Source organism: Balaenoptera acutorostrata, chromosome 1 (assembly GCF_949987535.1).
Source record: "Balaenoptera acutorostrata chromosome 1, mBalAcu1.1, whole genome shotgun sequence".
Classification (NCBI taxonomy): Eukaryota; Metazoa; Chordata; class Mammalia; order Artiodactyla; family Balaenopteridae; genus Balaenoptera; species Balaenoptera acutorostrata.
Window position 1 is genome coordinate 169,577,253 of NC_080064.1, and position 27,073 is coordinate 169,604,325.

General features: G+C 39.3%; 1 protein-coding gene and 1 non-coding gene across 4 annotated transcripts in view; both read right to left on the reverse strand.

Annotated features, from left to right (window-relative positions):
- EFCAB2 (EF-hand calcium binding domain 2) overlaps positions 1-27,073 on the reverse strand; it is a 120,392-nt gene that overhangs the window by 24,814 nt on the left and 68,505 nt on the right. The gene's annotated exons all lie outside the window — the stretch shown is intronic.
- On the reverse strand, positions 5,737-5,842 carry LOC114235971 (U6 spliceosomal RNA). Its single transcript, XR_003622037.1, has one exon. It is a non-coding gene; the product is annotated as a U6 spliceosomal RNA (small nuclear RNA).

The following is a 27,073-nucleotide window of genomic DNA, read 5'->3' on the forward strand; positions in this document are numbered from 1 at the left end:
TGCTGGGTCACATGCTGCCCCAAACGTAGGGGCTTAAACAACAGTGAGTTCTTATTTTTCATAATTCTGTGGGCTGGCTGGACGGTTCCTCCACTGGTTTCCCCTGGGCTCACTCACGCAGCTGTGCTTAGCAATTAATTAATCTACACATATGGTTGTTCAATATTCTATAGTCAACCATTCAAAATTGCCATTACCACCATCCTGGATTCTGGGCCCCTTAACTTCCATCCTGCCTGCTCTAATGATCCAGAACCCTGAGCAGCTCTAACTTTCACTTTCTTGTTCCTGCAAAGCACTGCTGGAAGAAAATAATTAACAAAAAACAAAACAAATCAACCATGGCCCACTACAACTTCATGCCATCCAGCATCAAGCGTCCTGGACGCCACCTGACAATCCTTTCTTTCATCTCCTGTTGATTCCCCAGAAAACGCCTCCCAAGACAGCTCTTTTGAAGCCTCTCTTGCCTCAAGCTCCAAAGCACTGACTCCCTTAATCTCAGCACAAAACGCTGTCACCTCCTTCACTGAACAGACGACAACTGCTAAGGCTGGCGCCGTCACCAGCCCTCCGACCACCTGCTCAGTCAGCTCAGGCTGCTCTAACAACACACCACAGACTAGGTGGCCTAAACCACGAACGTTTACGGCTCATAGTTCTGGAGGCTTGAAGTCTGAGATCAAGGCACCAGTGGATTCGGGGTCTGGTGACAGCCCTCTTCCAGGCTTGCAGACAACCACCTTCTTGCTGTGTCCTCACAGGGTGGGAGGAGAGGAGAGCAGGCTCTGGTCTCCCTCTTCTTCTGGGGGCCCTGATCCCATCATGGGGGCTCCACTCGCATGACCTCATCTAAACCCAATCACCTCCCAAAGGCCCCACCTCCAAATGCCATCACATTGGGGGTTTGCGCCTCAACATATGAATATGAATTTGAGAAGGACTCAAACATTCAGTTCATACCACCACCTTTCCAGGCACTTCCCTCACACCACTTTAGAAGTATGTACATACCCCCTTCCTTACAGTCTCAACCTTGGAGGAATAAAAAGTGCTCCTCCTAATAAAGCTAACCCCTCTCAGTTTTTCTTAGTTCCAGTCTTGGCTCTTATTCTTGACGCACCTGCCTCTCTCACCATCTTCACTCTTTTCCTTTATTAGTTGCTTCCTCTTTTGCTGTAAAACATTCACATATCTTCCTTATCCTGAAAAAATTTCTGATAGGTGCCCTACCACCTCCAACCATTCTATTTCTCAGCTTCCTTTTGCTATCACAATACTTCTTCTAAATTACTTATCTTGTAACTGTCGATTCCATTTCCCACTCATCCACTCCACACCTAACCCCTCTGCAAAATCCTGCCACCACTGGGTCTCAACCCATCAATCAGTCCATGTCTCTCTCTCACTCCCATGTTCCCTTCCTTATCTTCATCTGACCCTCTCTTCTTCCTACAGCCCCCTTAAGTGTCCCCTGCCCAGTACCCTTATTTGCAAGATGATCTCTACTGTTAAAAATATTACAGAAGGCTAAGAGAATAAGAAGTATCTTAGATTTGGACAAAAAGAAGACCACTGGTATCTTAATAACAGCACTTACACAGGAGAGAGGAAGAGAACTGCCCCCCCCCCGCCCCCAAGAGTGCTAGTGGTGAGAAAGTCCAGACCGCAAGTACAGAATACACAGTTGAGGAGGATGCCTACTGAAGAGAATGCACGTCACACCTAATGGCATAGCTCCACAGCACTTCCTCTGTGCCAGGCACATTCTAGCACAGGGCATATATTAACTCATTTAATCCGCATCACCCTCTGAGGTAGGTACTACCATTATCTCCATTTTACAGATGAAGAAATTAAATCCCAAAGGTGTTAAAGAACTTGCCAATATGTTAAAGCAACGACTTCCTCAGGACTAGGGAAATCTCGGCAGCTGTGGAGAAGTCTGACAAGAGGGCTAAGTAGAGAATGGGGATGAGAACAGAAACAAAATCTCTCACCATGTGAGAAAACTAGATGAATTAGCTTTCTGGCTTAGGAATGGACATCTCCTCTAAAACTCCTAGAAAGAACAGACTTCACATCTCACTCACCTCCCTTATACCACGATCATGATTTGTACAGATGTGAGAAAAAATATCTCCTCACAATAGCTCTGTGTGGTAGGTACTATTGTTTTACAAATGAGGAAAACGGAACCACAGAAACATCAGGTAAATTTCCCAAGATCCTAGTAAATAGTGGAAATGGGATTCAGACATACACAAGCTAGAATCTATACTCTTAACCACTGCGCACTGCTGTCTCTCATAAATCTCAACTGAGCATTTAGTTAGGTTTAAAGGAGAACTTCTTGACTATAACAAGGTGCTTCTAAAGAAAGCTGTGGATATGCCACCCTATGAGAGCCTTGAAGATAGATCCAGGGATCACAAACTGATGACCCAAAGAACAAATGTGGCCCTCAGATAAGGTTTTGTTTAGCATAGCATTGGTTTGCTTCTTTGTTTGGAGGGGACATACATAAGTATCATGAGAACTGTCCTACACTTCTGATTCACACACTTATATTACAGGCCCGGTCTATGTAGGAATCTGTGTTCATCACTCCTGGAAAATATCAATTTTGTACTGTTTAGGAATTCACCTGGAAGAAGCAGGGGAAGGAGCCAAATGGCTTCTTAGAGTTCTCCCAAGTGGTCTGACTCTAAGATTATTTTTAAAAACACAGACACACAAAACCTGTGGCTTATAAAAGAGAATGTTCTTGTTCTCAGAGGATACACACTGGAGTATTTAAGGGAAAAGGTCCCAGTGCCTACAACTTACTCTCAAAGAGCCCAGCAAAATGAAAATAATAATAAAATGCATAAATACATACATATAAATATATACATGTACATATATATTAATATGTATGTACATATATATGGAGAAAGTGCACACAATCAAAAGCAAGTGTGGCAAAATGTTAAAAATTGGCGAATCTAAGCGAAAGTACACAAGGGTTCAGTGTACCATTTACTATTCGTCCATAAGCCTGAAGTTTTTTAAACTTCATTTCATTCTCATAATCAAAACCAAAGTAGTAAGAAATTCTGCCTTGTATAAACTATTCATAAAACAATTTGTTCTTTCATGTTATACTATTTTTACCATTTTGGCTTGAAAAGCCATTATGACATTAAGGATGTCTTCGCCCTCAGTTTCACAATAAAATATATTAGTTACAACATTTTTCCTCAGTATTTTAGAATTTAATATTGAAAACTTAGCAAGATGATAGATCTAAAGTATTCTGTTTCATGAAGTCCAAGTAGAGGTGAAGCTGGATACCAGTCTACCATTCTTTCAGGTAAAAGAAAACCGTATGAAACGGATGGAGCCCTTTTCATCCCTCGACCAAACAATGAGAAGGCAGCACGGGGAACTGTTCCTGCTGCTGCAGGAAAAGGGCTGTTTTTGGTTTTTTTTTTAACATCTTTATTAGAGTATAACTGCTTTACAATGTTGTGTTAGTTTCTGCTGTATACCAAAGTGAGTCAGCTATATGTATACATATATCCCCATATCCCCTCCCTCTTGGGTCTCCCTCCCACCCTCCCTATCCCACCCCTCTAGGTGGTCACAAAGCACCGAGCTGATCTCCCTGTGCTATGCGGCTGCTTCCCACTAGCTATCTATTTTACACTGGTAGTGTATATATGTCCATGCCACTCTCTCACATCGTCCCAGCTTACCCCTTCCCGTGTCCTCAAGTCCATTCTCTACGTCTGTGTCTTTATTCCTGTCCTGCCCCTTGTGAGTGACTCTAACAAGTTCTGGGCTCAAGCTCTCTAAAGATGAGTAGCACATCCCAGCGGAACAGTCAGATCAGCCTCTGACCCATAAGGCAGCTCAACGGGAGGTGGCTTTCTGTGGCCATTGGTTTACTGCACTGCCCTGTAAAAGCCACAGAGAGGGCGACGGAGAAGAAAATAATGCAAAGGCAAGTGAGGTGGAGAAGAGAGTGATGTTTAAATACTCATAGCCCCTTCCTCTCTTGTGTGCTCTTTCTTCAAATGATACCGGATGAGGTATCATATTTCAAGAGGCCTACTGGGTTCCTAAATAGAGTTCTCAAGAGGACAGTAAACGGCAATGACAGCAGAAGCAAAGGTAACTCGGAGCTTCTCTTTTTCTCGCAGGTCCTGAGGCACCAAAGACCAAATGATCCCCTGGGCTCCTCTCACGTTATAATCCTAGTGCCAAGAACACGGGACGCAGCAGAAGGGGTCAGGTGGGCTCTGAAGAACTCAAGATGGATCTGGGTGGGACAGAGACCCTGGCCATTCTGAAGAAAACCATATTGTGAACATTCAGCCCCATGTGTTGTAAGGCTCCTAAAGGTGAGCTAAGAAAAAAGGAGAAATGCAAGAAAGAATAGAGGCCAGAAAAAGACCAGGTCATTAATTTTTTAGGAAGAGAGAGGTGTGAAAAGGAAGAGATCTAAAAAGGAAAACGTAAGAAAACACTGAAAGAGGTGAAAATATAGTTTTAGGAGACAAGGAATAGAAATGTCAAAGCTTAATGAAAATAAAAGAAAGAAGTTCAGAAGTAAGAGGAAATAAGATAGTAGACAGGAACTAGAAAATGAAATAAAAATATGAAATAAGAAAGTAATTGATAGAATTATATGTAATATTAAGGCTGATTAACCTATTTAACTTCTACTGAATGAGATTTTGAATCAAGTGAATTGATTGAAAATTATGTTAAAGTAACCTTTTAAAATTATTTTAGTATTATTAAAATTATTAAAGTACTTAAAATTATTAAAGTCACCTTTAAAAAAACTATTTAGGGCTTCCCTGGTGGCGCAGTGATTGAGAATCTGCCTGCCAATGCAGGGGACACGGGTTCGAGCCCTGGTCTGGGAAGATCCCACATGCCGCAGAGCAACTAGGCCCGTGAGCCACAATTACTGAGCCTGCGCGTCTGGAGCCTGTGCTCCGCAACGGGAGAGGCCGCGATAGTGAGAGGCCTGCGCACCGCGATGAGGAGTGGTCCCCACTTGCCACAACTGGGGAAAGCCCTCGCACAGAAACGAAGACCCAACACAGCCATAAATAAATAAAAAATAAATAAATAAATAAAAATTAAAAAAAAAAAAAGAGAGAGTTCTTAGTAATTATTGTGAAATCACGGGCTGCCCCTGATGGCATACAAACCACTGGATAAAGGCCACTTCAGGAACCCATGTTGCCTTTTAACTGAGAATAGCTTTACAAAAAAAAAAAAACTATTTAAAAAACATATTGACGTCAAAGTAGTAAAGTAAAATTAAAACAGTTTTTAAATTTTAATAATTTCTTCTGAAGTCTTTCTGTTAGGCTTTTGGAAGAGTAGAGAGAGAGAGAGAAGGCATAAACAAACTCATTTGTGTACAGGAGTGTGCATGTGGTCAACTGGTTCCTCAGGAGGAAAAGCCCTGATCAGGAGCATTTGTATCTCTATTGGGCAGTTTAAAGATGCCAATCTGACGTCACTCAAGGCGGAGCTGGGAAGAGATGCACAATAGCACACCATCACATGGTATCCTCACCATACAGGAGACATAAGTCATCTCCAGAGCATAAATAAGACAAAAACATAGTAGAGTAATTAGGAAGTGGTAAGTTTTGAGTATTTGTTAATTTTGTTATTTTTCACTGGTAATAACAATACTTATTTTACATTTTACATAGAACAGCTTGGAAAAGTATAGAATGCTTTATAAGTCTGTGTGCCACCCTCGTGCAGGGGCCACACTAACTTCTCTGTACCACTGCAGTTTTAGCCTAAGTGCTGCCCACGCGAGCACATTTGCTTTAAGTGTCATTTACTTGTAAGTTTATATAACTTATTATTATTTTTTTATAAGCAAGGCATCTTTTTAAAAAAAATTAATTAATTAATTAATTTATGGCTGTGTTGGGTCCTCGTCTCCGTGCGAGGACTTTCTCCAGTTGCAGCAAGTGGGGGCCACTCTTCATCGCAGCGCGCGGGCCTCTCACCATCGCGGCCTCTCTTGTTGCGGAGAACAAGCTCCAGACGCGCAGGCTCAGTAGTTGTGGCTCACGGGCCCAGCTGCTCCGCGGCATGTGGGATCTTCCCAGACCAGGGCTTGAACCCGTGTCCCCTGCATTGGCAGGCAGACTCTCAACCACTGCGCCACCAGGGAAGCCCTATAACTTATTTTTTGTAAGTTAGGTTTTGACAGTGGCTTGCAGCATTCCTGAAAACTTACTCATCGGTTCTTGTGAGCTGGTACAAGTCAACATGAGTTCACTCCAGCACACCACTGATCCTGTGAGTCCCAGCCACGTCATTCAACAGGTCAAGTGACTTCTGCCCTGCCATCTCTAGACAGGTGCATCTCCTGAACAACCAGCGTGGTTAGGACCAACTCACTTAGTGTTCTACCATATACACAAACCAGAAACGAATACAACCTATGTAAAAAGAAAAAAAACTTTTTCCTTTGGAAAAAAATTTTTCTTCCTTTTAAATCAATTTCATTGACTTTTATCAGGGAAGTCCGATTTTAAGGACTTGAAGTGAAACAACTGATTTTCATTTTCTCTGAAAGCCCTACCAATATTGAGGTGTTGGTAATTTTTTTTAAATTCCATGAGGGACTTCCCTGGTGGCGCAGTGGTTAAGAATCCACCTGCCAAGGCAGGGGACACGGGTCCGAGCCCTGGTCCGGGAAGATCCCACATGCCGCGGAGCAACTAAGCCCGTGCACCGAAACTACTGAGCCTGCACTCTAGAGCCCGCAAGCCACGACTACTGAAGACCATGTGCCTAGAGCCCCGTGCTCCACAACAAGAGAAGCCACTGCAATGAGAAGCCCACGCACCACAATGAAGAGTAGCCCCCTCTCGCCACAACTAGAGAAAGCCCGTGCACAGCAACGAAGACCCAACGCAGCTGAAAAAATAAATAAATACATTTATAAAAAATAAAGTCCTTAAAATCTGCAGAGACATTTCTTTTATCAGAGTAGATTTCTCTTACATTGATAAGAACTGCAAACTAACTCCAAAAGCCTTTTTGGTTAAACACTGGTTTAACTTTGGTTAAGAATTTGTTTCCATAGCTGCACTACACACAGAGTAGTAGATATGGAGGTGAAATCATTCCACAACAAATGAGTCACAATAAGGTTGTCCAACAGTGGCATCATCATTTAATTTACATACGGCAATTGGACCACTTAAAATGTTTGGCCAGGGGCAGGCTGGCTCTTGGTAGGCTGCGTTTTGGTGAGTGCAGTATCATGTTCCTGACACAAGGTGGAGCCAGTGGCATTGAGCGAGGTTGTGAGTCTTCAGCTTACGGGCAGCCTAAGGTCAAAAAGACCACAAGGTGAAAACCTGATTCAGGATAACTGCAATTCTAAGGGAGAAAAGAATAGGCAAAATATTGTACCTCCTCTATGAAACAGCTGACACTAGGCTAAGTATGAGAAAATGTTTAAAGCAATTCAAAAATGTATAAGAAGGAACAAAGTAGGATTTGAAAATGATTTTTATTTATTCAATAAATATTTTTGAACACTACTATGTGTCAGGTAGAACAGAAAACAAAACAAAGACCTTGGCCTTGTGGAAGGCATTTTTTCACAGACTAAGCTTATTTTGGCAAAGCCATGACATGAAGCTGAAATAATGCCTCATCTCCTTATGTAACAGAACTACTCTGTTCAAAGAAAGGCCTCGGGACTTCCCTGGCAGTCCAGTGGTTAAGACTTCGCGCAGCACTATTCACAATAGCCAAGACATGGGAACAACCTAAACGTCCAACAACAGATGAATGGATAAAGAAGATGTGATACATTTATACAACAGAATACTACTCAGTCATAAAAAGAATGAAATAATGCCATTTGCAGCAACACGGATGGACTCGGAGATTATCATAGTAAGCAAAGTGAGTCAGAAAGACAAATACCATATGATATCACTTATATGTGGAATCTAAAATATGACACAAATGAACTTATCTATGAAACAGATTCACAGACATAGAGAACAGACTTGTGGTTGCCAAGGCGGAGGGGGGTGGAGGAGGAATGGATTGGGAGTTTGGGATTAGCGGATGCAAACTGTTATATGTAGAATGGATAAACAACAAGGTCCTACTATACAGCACAGGGAACTATACTCAATATCCTATGATAAACCATAATAGAAAAGAATACGAAAAAAAAAAAAAAAAAAAGAAAAGAATACGAAAAAGAATGTATATATGTATAACTGAATCACTTTGCTGTGAATAAAATACTTGAATTAAAAAAAAAAAAAGGGGCTTCCCTGGTGGCGCAGTGGTTGAGAATCTGCCTGCTAATGCAGGAGACACGGGTTCGAGCCCTGGTCTGGGAAGATCCCACATGCCACGGAGCAGCTGGGCCCGTGAGCCACAGCTGCTGAGCCTGCGCGTCTGGAGCCTGTGCCCCGCAACGGGAGGGGCCGCGATAGTGAAAGGCCCGCGCACCGCGATGAAGAGCGGTCCCCGCACCGCGATGAAGAGTGGCCCCCACTTGCCGCAACTAGAGAAAGCCCTCGCACGAACCGAAGACCCAGCACAGCCAAAAAATAAATAAATAAATAAAATAAAATAATAATGATAAGTTTAAAAAAAAAAAAAGACTCTGAGCTTCCACTTCATGGGGCGCAGGTTCGATCCCTGGTCGGGAACTAAGATCCTGTGTGCTACACAGCACGGCCAAAAAAAAGAAAAAAAAGAAAAGGCCTGTTTCTCCAAAGTTCCCTATAATAAGTGAGGATCATTTTTCCACTGCTCAAATATGCTTTCTGAAAACCTTCTGTTATTTCTTATATTTTCCTATTAGCTACAGTTCACAGCCTCCAAATGAGGAACTCTGGATCTACTGCGTATTCATAAAAAAAAAAGGCTCTATAACATACTGGACATTAGAGAGAGAGATACAATAAATAAATAAGTTAATGACATCTTTACTTTTACATCTGCTATGGCTCAGACACTGCCCTAAGCACTGTGGTTACTGTCATGAATTAAACAGACTAGGTCCCTGATCTAACCATGGAACTTACAATCAGGTAGGAGAAAGTACACACACACACACACACACACACACACACACACACACACACACACAAATAAGTATGAGATAATTTTAGGCAGTGATAAATACTATCAAGAAATCACAGACTTCCCTGGTGGCGCAGTGGTTAAGAATCCGCCTGCCAATTCAGGGGACACAGGTTTGAGCCCTGGTCCGGGAAGATCCCACATGCCACGAAGCAACTAAGCCCTTGCACCACAACTACTGAGCCTGCGCTCTAGAGCCCGCGAGCCATGACTACTGAGCCCATGTGCCACAACTACTGAAGCCTGCACACCTAGAGCCCGTGCTCTGCAACAAGAGAAGCCACCGCAATGAGAAGCCCACGCGCCACAACGAAGAGTAGCCCCCGCTCACCACAACTAGAGAAAGCCCGCACGCGGCAGCAAAGACCCAATGCAGCCAAAAATAAATAAATAAATAAATTTATTTTTAAAAAAAAATCACCATCACCAACATCATCATCATCATCGTCATCATTTTCATAACTGTATTAGTTTACTAGAGCTGCCATAACAAAATACCATGACTGGGTGGCTTAAAGAACAGAAATTTATTTTCTCACAGTTCTGGAGGTGTGAAGTCCAAGATCAAGGTGCTGGCTGGTTTAGTTTCCTCTGAGGCCTCTCTCCTTGCCTCGCACATACCTGTCCTCTTTCTGTGTCCTCACATGGTCTTTCCTCTGTGTGCCTGCATCCCTGGCATCTCTCTGTGTTAAATTTCTTCTTGAAAGCCCACAAATCAGATTAGATTAGGGCCTGCCCTAATGCACTCATTTTAACTTAACCACTTCTTTAAAGACCTTATCTCCAAATAAGATTATATCCTGAGGTGCTGGGCACTGGAGACATAACTTGTGGGGGAACACAATTCAGCCCGTAACAATAATAATAATTATTACTATACTCCTGCTCCCACCATCATTCTCTGACCACCATTCTTGCCTGGACTGCTGCCATAGCCCTCAGGTAGTCATTCGGCTGCTGCTCTTACCAACCACCTCGACCCATTCTCCTCACGGCAGCCAGAACAATCTTTTAAAAGTGGAAACCACAGCATGCATTTCCTCTGCTTAAGACCGTCCAGTGGCTCCCCAGTGCACTGATAATCTAAACTCACTTTCATGACCTACAAGGCTCCACATAATTTGGCCCCTGCTGACCTTTCTGACTTGATCTTATACCACTCTCCTCACAGCTACATTGTTTTTTTTCGCTTTTCTCCAACACACAAACCCCTTCTCTTCATAGGGCCTTCATATTTGCTCTCCCCCAGTTCATCACATGGCTGTCTCCTAATCTTAAAGATCTTAACTCAAAAATTACCTCCAGAGAAACTTTCCCTGACCAGAATGTTTAAACTGTTCCATCCCACCTAATCACCCCTCCTTCTCTAATACATCATCCTATTTTTAATTTATAGCACATTTTATTACCTCATCCTGTTTTAATTACTTCATAGCACTTATTACTATGTGAAATTATATCTATTTATCTGTTTGCTTGTATACTGTCTGTCTCTTCTTTCTAAAATACAAGTTCCATAAGGACAGAAGCCTTTCACTGCTGTATTTCAACACTCAGAAGGAGCTCACACCTCATAGGGACTCAGTAAATATATGTTGAATAATAAATGAATACTTTTCTATACATTCACTCATTTAATTCTCACATCAATCCATATTATAATACCCACTTTAAAAATAAGGAAACTGGAACTCAGAGAAGCCACTTGACCCACTATAGGAACATGACTAGTATGGAGCAGAACTGGAGGCTGGTCCCCCCTCCTCTGACTCCTGAGAGTCTGTCTCTCAGCATTCTTGGCAATAACACCTTCTTAGAACAAATCATGGTGGTTAGTGTAATTTGGGATGAAAAGTAGTGACAGAGAAAAAGACTCAGATGCAGATCTGAATCACTATGCCTTCTGCATTTTTCTCATGGATGTTCTGGTTATAACAAGGGTTTAATAAATGTTTACTAAATTAATTGACTAAAACATTTTTCATTGTTGTAAAAGGGCTAAATAATTCCAAATTCAACATTGCCAAATGGCTGCTCACTGCCCAAACAATGCAAACAAATAAAAAGCTTAAGAAATAACACTGAGGGCTTCCCTGGGGGCGCAGTGGCTGAGAATCTGCCTGCTAATGCAGGGGACACGGGTTCGAGCCCTGGTCTGGGAAGATCCCACATGCCACGGAGCAGCTGGGCCCGTGAGCCACAACTACTGGGCCTGCGCGTCTGGAGCCTGTGCCCCGCAACGGGAGGGGCCGCGATGGTGAAAGGCCCGCGCACCGTGATGAAGAGCGGTCCCCGCACCGCGATGAAGAGTGGCCCCCGCTTGCCGCAACTAGAGAAAGCCCTCGCACGAACCGAAGACCCAACACAGCCAAAAATAAATAAATAAATAAATAAATAAAAGGAATTATTCTCATGGCCTGTCCAAATTAAAAAAAAAAAAAAAAAAGAAATAACACTGAAACACCATTGGGCAAACACTACAGTAATCATTGTTATGGATAAGATCAACCAATGGATGCTAAAATTAGTGGGAAAATATTGAGGAGAAACAGGATGTTTGCATGGTCTTGAAATATCTCCCCAGGATATTTACTAATTACAAAGGGGAAAATAACAACCTTATAGTGGGGAAAACCTGGCAGATGCTACCTTAACCAAGAGAGCAAGGTTAACGTCAGCACTGAGATATATCAACATCAAGTACCCCAGCCATGGTGCTCTGAGAAAAATACAAAATCACTTCTATGGTATTCTTGCCAAAAATGCATTACCTCAATCTATGCATGACAAAACATCTGACATACCCAAACTGAGGGACATTCTACAAAATCACTGAGCAGGACTTTTCACAAGTATCAAGTCATGAAAGACAGAAAGATTGAAGAACTGTCACAGAATGGAGGACCTAAAGAGATACAATAACCAAATACAACACAGGATTCTGCATTGGATCCTGGAAGAGAGAAAGGAGATTAGTGGAAAAGCTGGTACAAATCAGTAAGATCTATAGGTGGAGTTCATGGTTTTGAACCAATGTTAATTTCTTGATTTTGATAACTGCTATGGTTATAGAAGATATGACCATTAGAAGAAGCTGGTTGAAGGATACACAGGAAAACTCTGTACTATTTTTGCATTTCTGTAACTCTAAAATTAATTTCAAAATAAAATGTTTTTAAAAACATCAAAAAGATTAAATTTTAAAATAATGGCATACTAAGTTCCTTTTTTCTCTATGGGCAAAGAATGGAGATTTCTGGTTAATCAGATATTTTTAAAGAGTTACCACTTTTACATATTAGGGATATTAGCCATTTGCAATATAACATTCTCTCAAGTTGTCATTTATCTCTTGATTTTTCAATGTGTTTTTAGCTTGAAAAAAACTTTTAAGCAGAATGTGTCAATCTTTTTACTTCTGGATTTTGAGTCATTTTCTCTACTCCAAGTTCATAAAGGAATTCATCCACATATTTTTTTAATACTTGTAAGATTTTATGTTTTACACTTAGATTTTTGTTGCATATAGACTTTACCTTGGTATACAACCTGAAGTACAGACCTAATTTTATATTTTTTTAAATGGCTATCTAGTTGTTAAGTCTATCTTTTCCCCACTTACTGGAGATGTCACCTATATCATGTATTACCTTTCCATTGGCACTTGGGACTATTTCTGAATTTTCTGTTCTATTTCATTGGTCTGTTACGCCATACTCTTTTAATTGTAAAGGATTTGTAATATGTTTTAATATCAAATAAAGCTAAATCTACCTCCTTGCTCTCCTTTATCTGCATTTTCTTGGCCATTCTGCTTATCTGTTTTTTCATATGAACATTAAATTCACTTGTCTAGCTCCAGAAAAGAATTTGTTGGTATTTTAACTGTGTTTATATTAAGTTTATAAGTTGATTTAGGACTACTTGACATCTTTGTGATTTCAAGTATTCCTATCCAAAAACACAGTACGTCTTTCCATTTGTTCAAGTCTATTTTTATATATTTTTCAGGTTTTCCTAATGTAGCCCTGTATTTTTTTGTTATATTTATGTCTATACATTTTAACTTTTTTGGTGCTATTTTAAATGGGTCTTACCTTTCATTATATCACCTAACTGGTCATTATTGGTATAACTGAAATCTTTTGCTTCCTGTATATTAAATTCATTTCCTACAACTTCATTAAACTTTCTTTTTCTGTGCAGTAATTTTTCCACTGATCTTTTGGGTTTTCTGGATATTTCATGATTTCATATCTGCAAATAGAGACAGTTCTCTTTCTTCTACCTTTTCTACATTCTACCATTTTGTGTCCAATATTTATGCTGTTGGCTAAAGCCTCTAATACTAAATAGTAATGGGGAATATGGATATTCTTATTTTGTTCCTGAATTTAATGGAAATGCTGATTGTGTGTCCTCATTAAGTAAGAAACTGGATTTTAGGCTGAGATATACATATTTCATGTTACGGAACTATTTCCTCAAAATCTATTTCATTGAGTGTGATGGCTAATTTTATGTGTCAACTTGATTGGGCTTAAGGGATGCCCAGCTGGCTGGTAAAACATTATTTCTGAGTGTATCTGTCAGGGTGTCTCCAGAATCTAGCATTTGAATTTGTAGACCTAGTAAAGAAGATTGCCCTCCCCAACTTAAGTGGGTGTCATTCAATCTGTTGAGGTCCTGAATAGAACAAAAAAGCAGAAGAAGGGCAAATTTGTTTTCTTTGCTTGAGCTGAGACATGCGTCTTCTCCTGTCCTTGGACAACCATCCTCCTGGTCCTCAGGCCTTCAGGCTCAGAATGAATTACACCACTGGCTTTTTGATTCTCCAGCTTGCAGATGGCAGATCATGGAACTTCTTGGCCTGCATAATTACATGAGCCAATTCCTAAAATAAATCTCCTCTTCTCTTTCTCTTTCCTTCTCTCTCTATTTTAAAGATATACATGTCTTTAAAATTATGAATGTGTGCTGAATTCTGTCAAATGCTCTTAAGTGTCTATAAATATGATCCTATGCTATTTCTTCTCAGGTCTACTAATATGATAAAATACATTAATACACTTCCCAACATAGAACTATTCTTTCATTCCTGATATAAATCCCATTTTGCTTTAATATGCTATTGCATTTTGTTGCAAGTATTTTATTTATAATTTTTGTATAGATGTTCATAAGTAAGATTATTTTGTAGGGTTTTTTAATGCAATCTTTATTAAGTTTTGGGTATCAATATTATAGTCACTTCAGAAAAATAATTTGGAAGTTTTCCTTCTTTTCTTATTTTCCAGAAGAGATTAAGTACCATTGGGAGTAAAATATTTTTAGGTTTGAAAAAATTCTATGAAACCATCTGGATTGAAGCCTTTTTGTGAAAAAGCTTTTTGAAAACTTGCCTACTGATTCTATGTAATTTAGTGTGTTTAGATTTTCTACCATTACTGGGATCAGTTTCTCTGTTTGTTTGTTTTGTTTTGCTTTTTATTTTCGGCAATTGACTTTTTTTTAAGTGTATAATTCAGTGGTTTTCAGTATATTCACATTGGTGAGCAGCCATTACCACTACTAATCCTAGAACATTTGCATCACCTCCAAAAGTATCCCCATACCTGTTAGCAGTCACTTCTCATTCTCCTCTCCCCCTACCTCCTCGCCATCATTAATCTACTGTCTGTCTCTATGGATTTGCCTATTATGGACATTTCATATAAGTGTCATACAATATACGGCCTTTTTTGTCTGGCTTCTTTCACTTAGCATAATGCTTTCAAGGTTCATCCATGCTGTAGCATGTATCAGTACTTCACTCACTTTTTATGGCTGAATAATGTCCATTATGTGGATATACCACATTTCTTTATCCATTCATCAGTTGATGGAAATTTGAATTGTTTCTACTTTGGGAGTATTATGAATAATGCTGCTATGAACATTCATACACAAGTTTTTATGTGGACATATTTTTTCATTTCTCTTGGGTATATACTTAGGAATGAAATTCCTGGGTCATATGGTAACTCTATGTTTATATTTTTGAAGAACTACAAAACTGTTTTCTAAAGTGGCTGCACCATTTTAGACTCCCACCAGGAGAGCATGAGGGTTGTAATTTCTCCACATCCTCACCAACATTTGTTACTTTACTTTTTAAAATTATCCTAGTAGATCTGAAGTAGTATTTCATTGTGGTTTTGACTTCCATTTGCCTAACAACTAATGATGTTTGGCACATATTTCTGTGTGTATTAGCCATTAAATGTGTTCTTTGGAGGGATATCTATTCAAATCTTTTACCAACTTTATAAATGGGTTATTTGTATTTTTATTATTGAGATATAAGAGTTCTTATATATTCTGGATGCTGGACCCTTATCAGATATATAATTTGCAAATATTTTCTCCCATTCTGTGGCTGTCTTTTTGTTTTCTTTATGGTGTCCACTGAAGCACAGAAGTTTTGAATTCTGATAAAATCCAACTTACCTATTTTTTCTCCCTTGGTTGCTTATGCTTCACGTGTCATATCTAAGAAACCACTGCCTAATCCTTGGTCACAAAGATTTACACCTATGTTTTCTTCCAAGAGTTTATGTTTCTTCCTCTATTTTGAGTTAAGTTTTGTATATGGTATGCTTCATTCATTTGCATGTGGATATCCAGTTGTACCAGCACCATTTGTTGCAAAGCCTATACTTTCTCCATTGAATTGACTTGCCAACTTTGCTGAAGATCAATTGACCATAAATGTAAAGGTTTATTTCTAGACTCTCAACTCTGTTCCACTGATCTACATGTCTAGCCTTATGCCATATGCCAGTATCACAGAGTCTTCATTACTGTGGCTTTGAAGTAGATTTTGAAATAAGAAGTGTGAGATCAACTTCTTTTTCAAGATTGTTTTTGGCTATTCTAGGTCCCTTGCAATTCCATATGAATTTTAGGATCAGCCTGTCAATTACTGAAAGAAAAAAAAAGGCTGCTGGGATTTTGATAGGGATTGTGTTGAATCTGGTGATCAATTTGGGGAGTATTGCCATCTTGACAATATTAAGTGTTCCAATCCAGGTATACAAGACTAGGATAAGCTTTGACAAATTATATTTAACTAGAAAGTTGCTTTTTTCAGCTAGATTTTCAGATTTGCTTATAAAGTTGTACAAACCACTCTCTTATGATATTTTAAAATTTCCTCTGTTTTGATGGTTATTTCCACAAAGTCATCTGTGCATTTGTGTCTCCTTTAAACAAAAATTGCCATTGGTTTATCTTTTTTTTAGCCTTTTACTAAAAAACAGCTTTTCATTTTATTTATTAGTTCCTACTATTTCCCTGATTTCCAGCCCCGTTAATTCTGTTTTTATCTTCTCTCACTCCTCCCTTTTGCTTTCTCTCAGTTTACCCTTTTTCCCTAGCTTTTGGATTTGAATGTCCTATTCATTTTTTTATGCCTTTATTTTTCTTGATATAGGCATTTAATGAGTTTTGATTTGGTTATATCGCATAGATTCTGATGTCATTTCCATTTTCATACCTCATTTCCATTATAGTTATTTTCAAGAAGTTTTCAATTTCATGGTCCTAAAATTTCCCCTTTGACCTAAGAATTGTGTATAGACTTTAAATTTTTTCTAGGTTAAGCTCCAAATTTGGGTGTGAATGAGATCTCCCAGGAAAGGGGGTAAAGTAAAAAGATGGACGGAGATGAAACTCTGGTGGACATTAATAAGCCAAATAGAGAGATAGTTGTCCCCAAAAAGAGCTAAGAAGAAGAGTCGAGTTGGAGATGTTGGATGAAAACAAAAGGTGATGTCATGGAAAACAAGGGACAAGACAATTGGTGACCTCAGGGAACACAGTTAGAATGGGAATGGGGTTGGTAGATAGAAGTCAAATTACAAACTGCATGTTGAAGAACGAACAGAGTAAAGGTTATCACTAAAGCAAACTCCTTTTTTTATTAAGATTCTTAGCTATGAAGAGAAAGACAAGGAACGAACATAAGCTGGGGTGGGGGTTACTGGGTAGAAGTTTTAACTGTTGTTTTTGTTTTATATGGGAGACATTTGTGCAGTGGGGTAGTTTAGAATAATAATGGAGGCTTTTCCATCCATAATTCTTTGTACCCTTCCCCCAACCTAGGCAGCTAGGGCATTCCAAGTTCACTGCCTCAGGGAGAGGATAACTCAGCAGAATACAGAGATCAGGGTGAACGCCAAAGAAAGCTTAGTTATGGAAAGGGACCATTACTTGTGAGAGTGTGGCTAAGGCACCTACGCTATCCATGCCTGCCCCTGTGGAGACCTCCTTGTTTCTGCCTGGCTTTAGGCCATGTGCTCAGGAGAGCCACCAGGCCTCGTTAGCTTGGATAGCTCTCAGCGCCAGCTCTATGCTGCTCTTTCGCTTGCAGTCCTAACAACCGGGGCTTATTATGGACAGCTCTGTAAGGCCACCGCACAGACACGGTCATCCAAAACTTTTCCCAAGCTCTAATTAAGACTCCTTTGAGCACAGTATGGGAATCCGTCTTGCTCCATATACCCCTGTCTATACCTGCTGCTGTGAGACTTTGTAGCATTGAAGTTCGTTCTTCAAGTCTCCGGTTCAAATCTGCTCATTTTTCTGTGGTTTTTTAGCTTCCCAGGTTTTTAGCTCCCCAGGTGATTCTAATGTGCACCCAGCACTAGGAACTACTGCTGCAGTCCACATGCCAACCTACCCACCATCCTGTAGCTAATTTCCTTTCCAAAAACCCGAGTCTAGTCTTATCATCTCTACATTTATGGATTTATCTTGCCTACACAACTGAATCCAGTCTCCTTAGGGCAGTGAACAATCACTCACTCTCTGGCCCCTAACCCACCTTTACACATGCATTTCCTAATAACTCCTCACAACTAGTTACATACCTGCTGCTGTATATAGACAGACAATGCTGCACACGTTACAGAACCCAAATATTAAATAGGTTTGTCTTTCGTAAGTTTATAACTTAGGAGAGACAAGACTATAAGCTTTCAGTTAAAAATATAAATACTTCTAGAGTTAAATTAGCAAAGGAAAGCCTAAAGTGAGCTCTCAAGGTTAGAAACTCTTACAAAATGCATCACTAGTTTTCAGAAAAAAGTAGACATCTGAGTGCCACTTCTCAGTAATTCAAACACTAAAATAGAAGAAGGCAATGGGTTAGGAGCTGGTGTGGCTACCATGCCTTTAAATAAACCAAGAGCTGCCTTGAATTACAGTGCTTACGGCCTGGCTTCTGGCCTGGTTTCATTTCTGCATTATACAGTGGCACCTCTAACACTTGTTTCTGAATCCTTCAAAGACAAAAATAATGAATTCCCATGCTCCTTGGGACCCTGCTACTGTAACTGAATCTTCTCCCTTTCATAGCCACCTGAATAGAACCCATACCTGTCCAGTCTTTCTCACCTCCCCCCAGGGAAAGAACAGATTTAGACATCTTGCCTTATTATCTCTGTAGATGAAATGGATGCACTTTCTCTCATTCACTCTATCTAGAATACATAGAACACTCAATTCCACTGCTGCAATTGACTACAGTTTAGACAAAGTTACTTGCTCTGTGTTCAAGGTGGAACCACTAGTTACGCCTACTGCCCTCCAACTAAATTTGCGGCAATTTTAAACAATCTGATATCCATAACTTGTGATTTGTGGAAGAAGTCTTAAAGGGAGACATTCTTCATGTCATGCTTGACTGGAGTAGCAAAACAATGATGGCTCTTCTTCTCTACCCCAGCAGCCCCCTCTGAAGGGGCCACCCCATCAACCAACTTCATTCAGCCTAGGACATAGCTTAGTAAGATACCTAGGGGCCCCAAAGCCTTCCTTGAGTTCCTGTGAAGAAAATTCAATAAGGACAATCTGTGAGGATAATGGTCACTGTTATAACAAACACCAACATCCAGTGGCATAATACTATTGTCACAGAAGTGGCTTATATTAAATTCAAAATGAGTTTTCCTGATCAATAGGTGGCTTTCCTCCAAAAAAATAGTTCAGGGACCCAGCTCCTTCTATCTTCTGGTTCTATCATTTTCAATACATGACTTCCAACGTCACTGTGCTTGCCTGTATCAAGCTAGAAGGGGAAAAAGCCTGAAAGATCACACGTGGAGGTTTTTATGGATCAGGCCTAGAAGTGGCACACATCAATTCCACCTACATCCCATTGGCCAAAACTCAGTCGTAATTCCCAGCCTCCCTCTATCTGCAAGAGATTACAGGAATTATAGTTTAGTCCATGTTCAGGAAGAGAGCAAACAGAATTAGACCACCCAATCTCCACCACAGTCAACCAAAATGACATGAATCCCTAGCACTACCAGGGAAAGGGGGTGTTAAGAAACCAGTGAGTTTATCACAGAGCTCCAAGTGGCCTAGAAATTGGGTTGGAATGGCCTAATATTAGGCTTATACAACCTCATCAGGATTTGGGGGTCACCATACCAGACAGGCAATAAGGTACCTGACAGATCCACAGTCTTCCTGAGAGTTTCTTAGTGTATATATTGTTATGGTTTATACCATTTGATCCACCTCCTTAGGCACAGTTGCTTTAACCAGAGATGGCTACTTAACCAAATAATGATCTCTCTCTCTATAGGCCTACAAAAGAGAGGCCTATGAAGTTGTCTACTGTAAGAGCACTGCTCAACAAAAGCACTCTCTACTCAATATTGACAAATAGCCAAAGCGGACTTTTCTCTCTTCTTCCTTGGGAGTTTTAAAGGAAGAAAAACAGAGAGAGATACAGATGAAAAGAGAGATGGAAGAGGAATAACAGAGAGAGAGAAAACAGCAGAATCAGAAGGCATCAGAAGCCATGAGTAAGTAGAAGCAAAGGGACAGGAGACACACAGCAGAGGTTAAATTAGTCAGTAGCAAAGTAGGAAGAAGAATCTGGAGAGAGGGATGGAAGTATATGAGTAAACAAAGGGGAAAGGTGTGGTGGGCACTAAATTAGGAGTTTGGGATTAACATATACACACTACATAAAATCATCAACAAGGACCTACTGCATAGCACAGGGAACTCTACTCGATATTCTGTAATAACTTATATGGGAAAAGAATCTGAAAAAGAATAGATATATGTATATGTATAACTGAATCACTTTGCTGAAACTAGCACCTGAAACTAACACAACATTGTAAATCAACTATACTCCAGTATAAAATAAAAATTTAAAAAAGAAGAAGTGTATGTGTCAAATCACCAGCATGTTAGGCTGCCAGAAGTGGAGTTGAAGTGCAGTCACAAAGTGACTGCTGAAACACTAGTGCCCTGTGTTCCCTTAACAGCAACAAATGTTGCTGCACTGAGCTAAGACGCTTGAATGCACTGCAGTCAGTTTTTCGCTTACTCCTTATAATTATAAGAAATAATTACTTCTTATATCACTTATTTCCAAATAGATCCTTACAATACCCTTCAGTAACTAAGAAAACTTAAAAGATTATCTGGTCCCATGCAACCTGAAAGAGTGCAACCAACAGAATGATGACAGGGAGCCAGATTTCCAAACATGCCTGTGGCTATCTGAGCAGACAGTAATGCTTCTTGGGTGCGTCCCCTCTAACTTTCAAAGCTAATGAAGATACTGCCATGAACTGTCCTTTGTTATGCATTTGCATCAAGTCTTCCACATTTAATAATGCTGACAGTTTTTAAATGGAAACCAATATTTTATTTCAATGTTAAAGAGAACAGGTTGAGGCTACAGAAGTACAAACTTGGAAGCCACAGAGGGTACACACCCAGAGGCCACAGGAATTACATGCCCAGAGGCCCCAGGAAGTACACTCCCTGAGACCACCAACACTCAGAGAGCCTCTGGCTCCAAATTGTTGTAGACACACAGCAAACCCTGCACCTGATCTAGATAATAACAATAAGTACAACAGACAGATACCTACAATCCAGAGTCAAGAAAGGTTGACCTCCAAAGATAAAATACAAAAAGGGTCTTCTTTATAAAAACAGGCAATTAAGTACCCTGAACAGGATAGCCCAAACCCAAGTGTTATTTTTATGTCACAATGCCATCATATTAATCAACTTCCATCTATAAAGCCTGAGACATAGTTTACTGGGATACGTAGAACCCCACACCCTTTCTGATGCCCTCCAATACATTTATGCACTCAGCCTAAGATTAACTGGAGAACTACATCCATTCCAGACTCCTGAATGCCACTAAGAAGCCATAAAAATAAACTTCAGCACAGGTTTGACCCCAACCCATGAGAACATTATCATACTATGAATGTAACCATATGAGTAAAAAAAAAACGGGGTGGGGGGGCAAGAAACTAATATATATGCATTTCCTTGTATATGCATAGCATATTTCTGGGGTGATCCCTAGAAACTAGTACTACTACTTTCATTGTTAATATAGTTTGTAGGGGTTTTGAATGGCTGGTGGAAGGGGCTTAGAGGGACTTTTCTCTGTACTTTGTACTTTGAATATATTATCTATTCAAAAATATTTTTCAAAACAAATTTTAACTCCCTTTCCTGATTATTCTCTTCATATCCTGTAACTGTTTAAGATCCACTGCTCTCCCTCAAATCTTACTTTCTCCTTTAACATCTTTAACAAACTCTTCTTTCAATCTCACAGAGTGAGTTTCTGTCTTTGTTCAGACTTCTATAACAACATACCACAAACTGAGTGCTTATAAACAACATATATTTATTTCTCACAGTTGAAGGCTAGGAAGTTCAAGATCATGGCTCAGGCAGATTTGGTGTCTGGTGAGAATCTGCTTCCTAGTTAGCCATCTTTTTGCTGTAACCTCACATGGTGGAAGGGATGAACTAGTTCTCTGGTCTCTTTTATATGGCACTAATCCCGATCATGAGGGCTCCACCCTCATGACATAATCACCTCCCAAAGGCCCCACCTCCAAACACTATCACACTGGGGGGTAGGATTTCAACATATGAAACTTGGGCGAACACAAACATTCAGACCATAGCAGTTTCTTATTTACCCTCTCCACCATCCTACTGTCAAAATTTAATTATGTAGATCAAAATACCCTATCTCCCAGCAACAATAATAAAAATCTTCCTCTTTAGGAAAAGGTAAAAAATAACTTGGGCTTACAGGATTTATTTTTTGGCGTTCTAGGAAAGGGATAAAATCTTTGAACAATTCCACATGAATAATTTTAGCCTTGATACAATGGTAATATAATATCACAAATAACCCAAATTTCCAAAATTAGGAGAATGGAAAATTATGAAATGCCTTGCAGCCATTAAAAATAATAATATAAATTTATAAAATGTCATTTAAATACAAAGTATTCAAGTATAAGCAAATGTTTTAAAGATGAAAGAACTCTTGGGATTAACATATACACACTATTATATATAAAATAGATAATCAACAAGGACCTACTGTATAGCACAGGGAACTCTACTCAATACTCTGTAATTACCTATATGGGAAAAGAATCTGAAAAAGAATAGATATATGTATATGTATAACTGAATCACTTTGCCATACACCTGAGACTAACATAACATTGTAAATCAACTATACTCCAATATAAAAAAAAATTTTAAAAATAAAATAAAGATGAAAGAACTCAGGGAAAAATACCCATGAACACTTTCTGAAAAAAAACAAAAAACAAAAAACAAGAGAATCTAGACAACAGAAATAAATCAAAGAATTCAAGGATGGAGGAGGAAATGGTGGTTAGCAGAAATTCCATTGAACTGTGGGAAAAATATACTAAAAGACTGCATGAATACTAAAGTGTGAACATTCTACCTTGTCAATGTAAAAATATTAATAATAACATACCTAAGATAAACTGGGGTGGGGGGGTCTTGAGGGAGAAAAAGTAGAAGGAATTTTGAAAGTACTAACACCCTTATCTTCTACAGCAGGAAGTCAACTGATACTTTTATATTTGAAATGGGTCGTTTTTTTAAAAAACACAGTGACTACAACCTCTTAATGTTTTTCTTGTTATCTTTTCTGAATTTAACATAAATATGTCTCTCATGGCTACCAAACATTTGAGGTTACACAATTTCTTCAATTTAAATTAATTTTTTTCTTGTGTTACATTCAAGTAAAATTAATACTTTTATTTTTAAAGATCATGATTATTGTGATCTTATTTTTATAGGAATAGTCTCTTCCTTCATTTATTTAATAAGTTTTATTGGTGACCTACTATGTGCCAAACACAGTTCTAGGTGATGAAATACAGCAGTGAACAAAACAGACAGAAACCCTTGTCCTTATGGAAATTATATGCTAGACTATTTTCTTCCATAATTTCTTTCTTTTTCCTTCCTTCCCTTTCCTCCTTCCTTCTTTCTTATTAACTCCCCACCCTTCTATCCATTTATCCTATTACACATGGATAAAAAAGATCTAGAATAATAGTTCTCTGACGTTAATAATTGTTATTTCAAGAGGTAGAATTCGGGATAATTTTTTTAAACTTTCTTTAAGTGATTCTTTAATCACAGTTCATCAGAAGGACTATTACAAGCAAAGCAGTTTTTTACAAAGCGACTTCAAAGTGAGACGGTGAAATAAGATATAACCCACTCTTTAAAAATATTTATTTTTATGTATAATTGTGAACTATTTCAGAGAAAAGTACAGAAAAAAATATTACAGGGAATTCCCTGGCAGTCTAGCGGTTAGGGCTCTGCGCTTTCACTGCCAAGGGCCTGGGTTCAATCCCGGGTTGGAGAACTAGGATCCCACAAGCCACGCGGTGCGCCCCCACCCCCACCCCCCCAAAAAAATTACAGACAGCCTTATATCCAATACCAAGATTTAACAGAAGTTAACATTTTGCCACATTTATTTGCTTCAGATTTTGTTCCCTAACAATAAAACACTGCAGAAACAACTAAAATTCCACTCTTCATACCTCTCCCTCCATCTTCAGGTGCAACCACTATTCTAAGGATAATGTTTATCACTCTCATGCATGTATTTGTCTTCATAAACAATAGATTATCACTTTGTACATTTAAAATTTACATTATGCGGTTATCATAATGTTCACTTCCTTTTGCAGTATTTTAAACTCAACATTATTTTTGAAATTTATCCAAGTTACTCATGTAGTCTTATTTCATCATTTATTTTATTCATGTGTGTGAATTATCATTGTATGAATAAAATTATAAAAATTCATTCCCTATCAAGGGGTCTGTGGGTCCAACAATCCCATTCATCTTTTAAAATACACTTCTCCATTCCACAAAATGCAGGCCCATTTACCTATGCAGTTTTTCAAAAGCTCTTTGAGTGGCCCCAAGCTTTCTCGGGTAATAATTGCTTGGGGAAACTGTCCATGCCATTTCTCCACACTGCTCACACTTGTTACTACCTGATAAAAATGAATTGTGAAATGCTGTATTAACTTCTCTTCAAAAATAGTATTAAAAGTGAAGAAGTTGGACTTCCCTGGTGGCACAGTGGTTACGAATCCGCCTGCCAAGGCAGGGGACACGGGTTCGAGCCCTGGTCCAGGAAGATCCCACATGCCGCGGAGCAACTAAGCCCGTGTGCCACAACTACTGAGCCTGCGCTCTAGAGCCCGTGAGCCACAACTACTGAGCCCATGTTCCACAACTACGGAAGCCCATATGCCTAGAGCCCATGCTCCACAACAAGAGAAGCCACCACAATGAGAAGCCCGTGCACAGCAACAAAGACCCAACGCAGCCAAAAATAAATTAATTAATAAATTTTAAAAAGTGAAGAAGTAGAAGTAATATTTATGGCACCTCCAGTCCTCTTAGGAAGAGTTATTTCTAAATCATTACAAAAAGGTTCTTATTACTTATATCTTATTGAATTTTAGACAAGATCTAATACACTTAAGGTTCTTGCCAACTGCTTAAGAAACCTGTCTCCTTATCAGTAAAACAAATGAATACTGGGTGTTGCATGCCCCCAGAGACTCATGCTGAGTTGAGATGAAAGCTGTGAAAAAGACTCTCTGCATTAGCAAAAGGATACCTGAGGCTGCTAGACTGCATAAGTTTGCCTAAAGACTAAAAAAACAAGGAAATATTAGGAAGAATCTCTTACAGATGTGGCAGGTATAAAATAAACACAAAATAGTGTGGAATACTAATAATAAGGTCACTCTGCAAAAGCACTGAAGCTTAGGAATGGCTCAGATGGATCTGGCTGGAGAAAATGGAAAGACTAGAACTTTTAAAACCAGCATTGGACCCTACCTCACTTTCGTTCACCAAATTCTTGAGTATCAATCTGTTCCGGAATTGATTAAAATTGAGTGTTTAAAAATATATGTTGATCTAACTTTATATACTTTTCAAAAGTCATATTTTTTCACTTGATACTCAATATTCTTGTGGCTTAAGTCATGCAGGTATTATTATTTCAATTTTATAAATAAGCAAAATGAAATTAAAAGAGGTGGCCTATTGTAAAAAACACTGATAGAGCCAGCAACGGACTTTACTGACTTCTAGTGTACTTTTATTGCTAGAATCAAAGATGAAAAGAACATAGATTATAAAAAACTAGACATGGGGCTTCCCTGGTGGCACAGTGGTTGAGAATCTGCCTGCCAGTGCAGGGGACACGGGTTTGAGCCCTGGTCTGGGAAGATCCCACATGCCGCGGAGCAACTAGGCCCATGAGCCACAACTACTGAGTTTGCGCGTCTGGAGCCTGTGCTCGGCAACAAGAGAGGTCGCGATAGTGAGAGGTCCGCGCACCGCGATGAAGAGTGGCCGCCGCTTGCCGCAACTGGAGGAAGCCCTCGCACAGAAACGAAGACCCACCCAGAGAAAACCATAATTCAAAAAGACACATGCACCCGAATGTTCATTGCAGCACTATTTACAATAGCCAGGTCATGGAAGCAACCTAAATGCCCATCAACAGACGAATGGATAAAGAAGATGTGGTACATATATACAATGGAATATTACTCAGCCATAAAATGGAACGAAATTGAGTCATTTGTTGAGACGTGGATGGATCTAGAGACTGTCATACAGAGTGAAGTAAGTCAGAAAGAGAAAAACAAATATCGTATATTAACGCATGTATGTGGAACCTAGAAAAATGGTACAGATGAGCCGGTTTGCAGGGCAGAAGTTGAGACACAGATGTAGAGAATGGACATATGGACACCAAGGGGGGAAAACTGCGGTGAGGTGGGGATGGTGGTGTGCTGAATTGGGCGATTGGGATTGACATGTATACACTGATGTGTATAAAATTGATGCCTAATAAGAAAAAAAAAAAAGAAAAAAGAAACGAAGACCCAACACAGCCAAAAATAAATAAATTAATTAAAAAAAAAAAAACTAGATATGTTTGTGAACAAGATTAGAGCTACTATAAAATTAAATTTATCAGCTACATGGAAAAATTAGCTTCCTTACTCCTTTTTTTTCGGTTGCGCTGCACAGCTTACAGGATCTCAGTTCCCCAACCAGGGATTGAACCTGGGCCATGGCAGTGAAAGCACCAAATCCTAACCACTGGACCACCAGGAAACTCTCAAGCTTCCTTACTTTAGGGGTATTCCTTGTGGAGTGTGTCTTATTTTTTACCAAACTAGCTTTATTCAGGGTAAAGTAAATTTATTCTATTAAAACTACTCTAATGACTTTTGTTTGTTTCCAAAACTTAAATCCATACTCACAAGGTGTGTCATATGATTAATTTTTCTAAAATTTCTGAATACATGAAAGTAGGAATAGTCAAAAAATAGATGGCATACATTTCACAGCCTAAGGCTAAGATCTTTCATGTATTAAAAGATAAATCACTAAATGGAAAAATGGAGAAAGGTCATGAACTGCCAGTTCAAACAAAGGGAAATACAAATTGTCTTTAGAC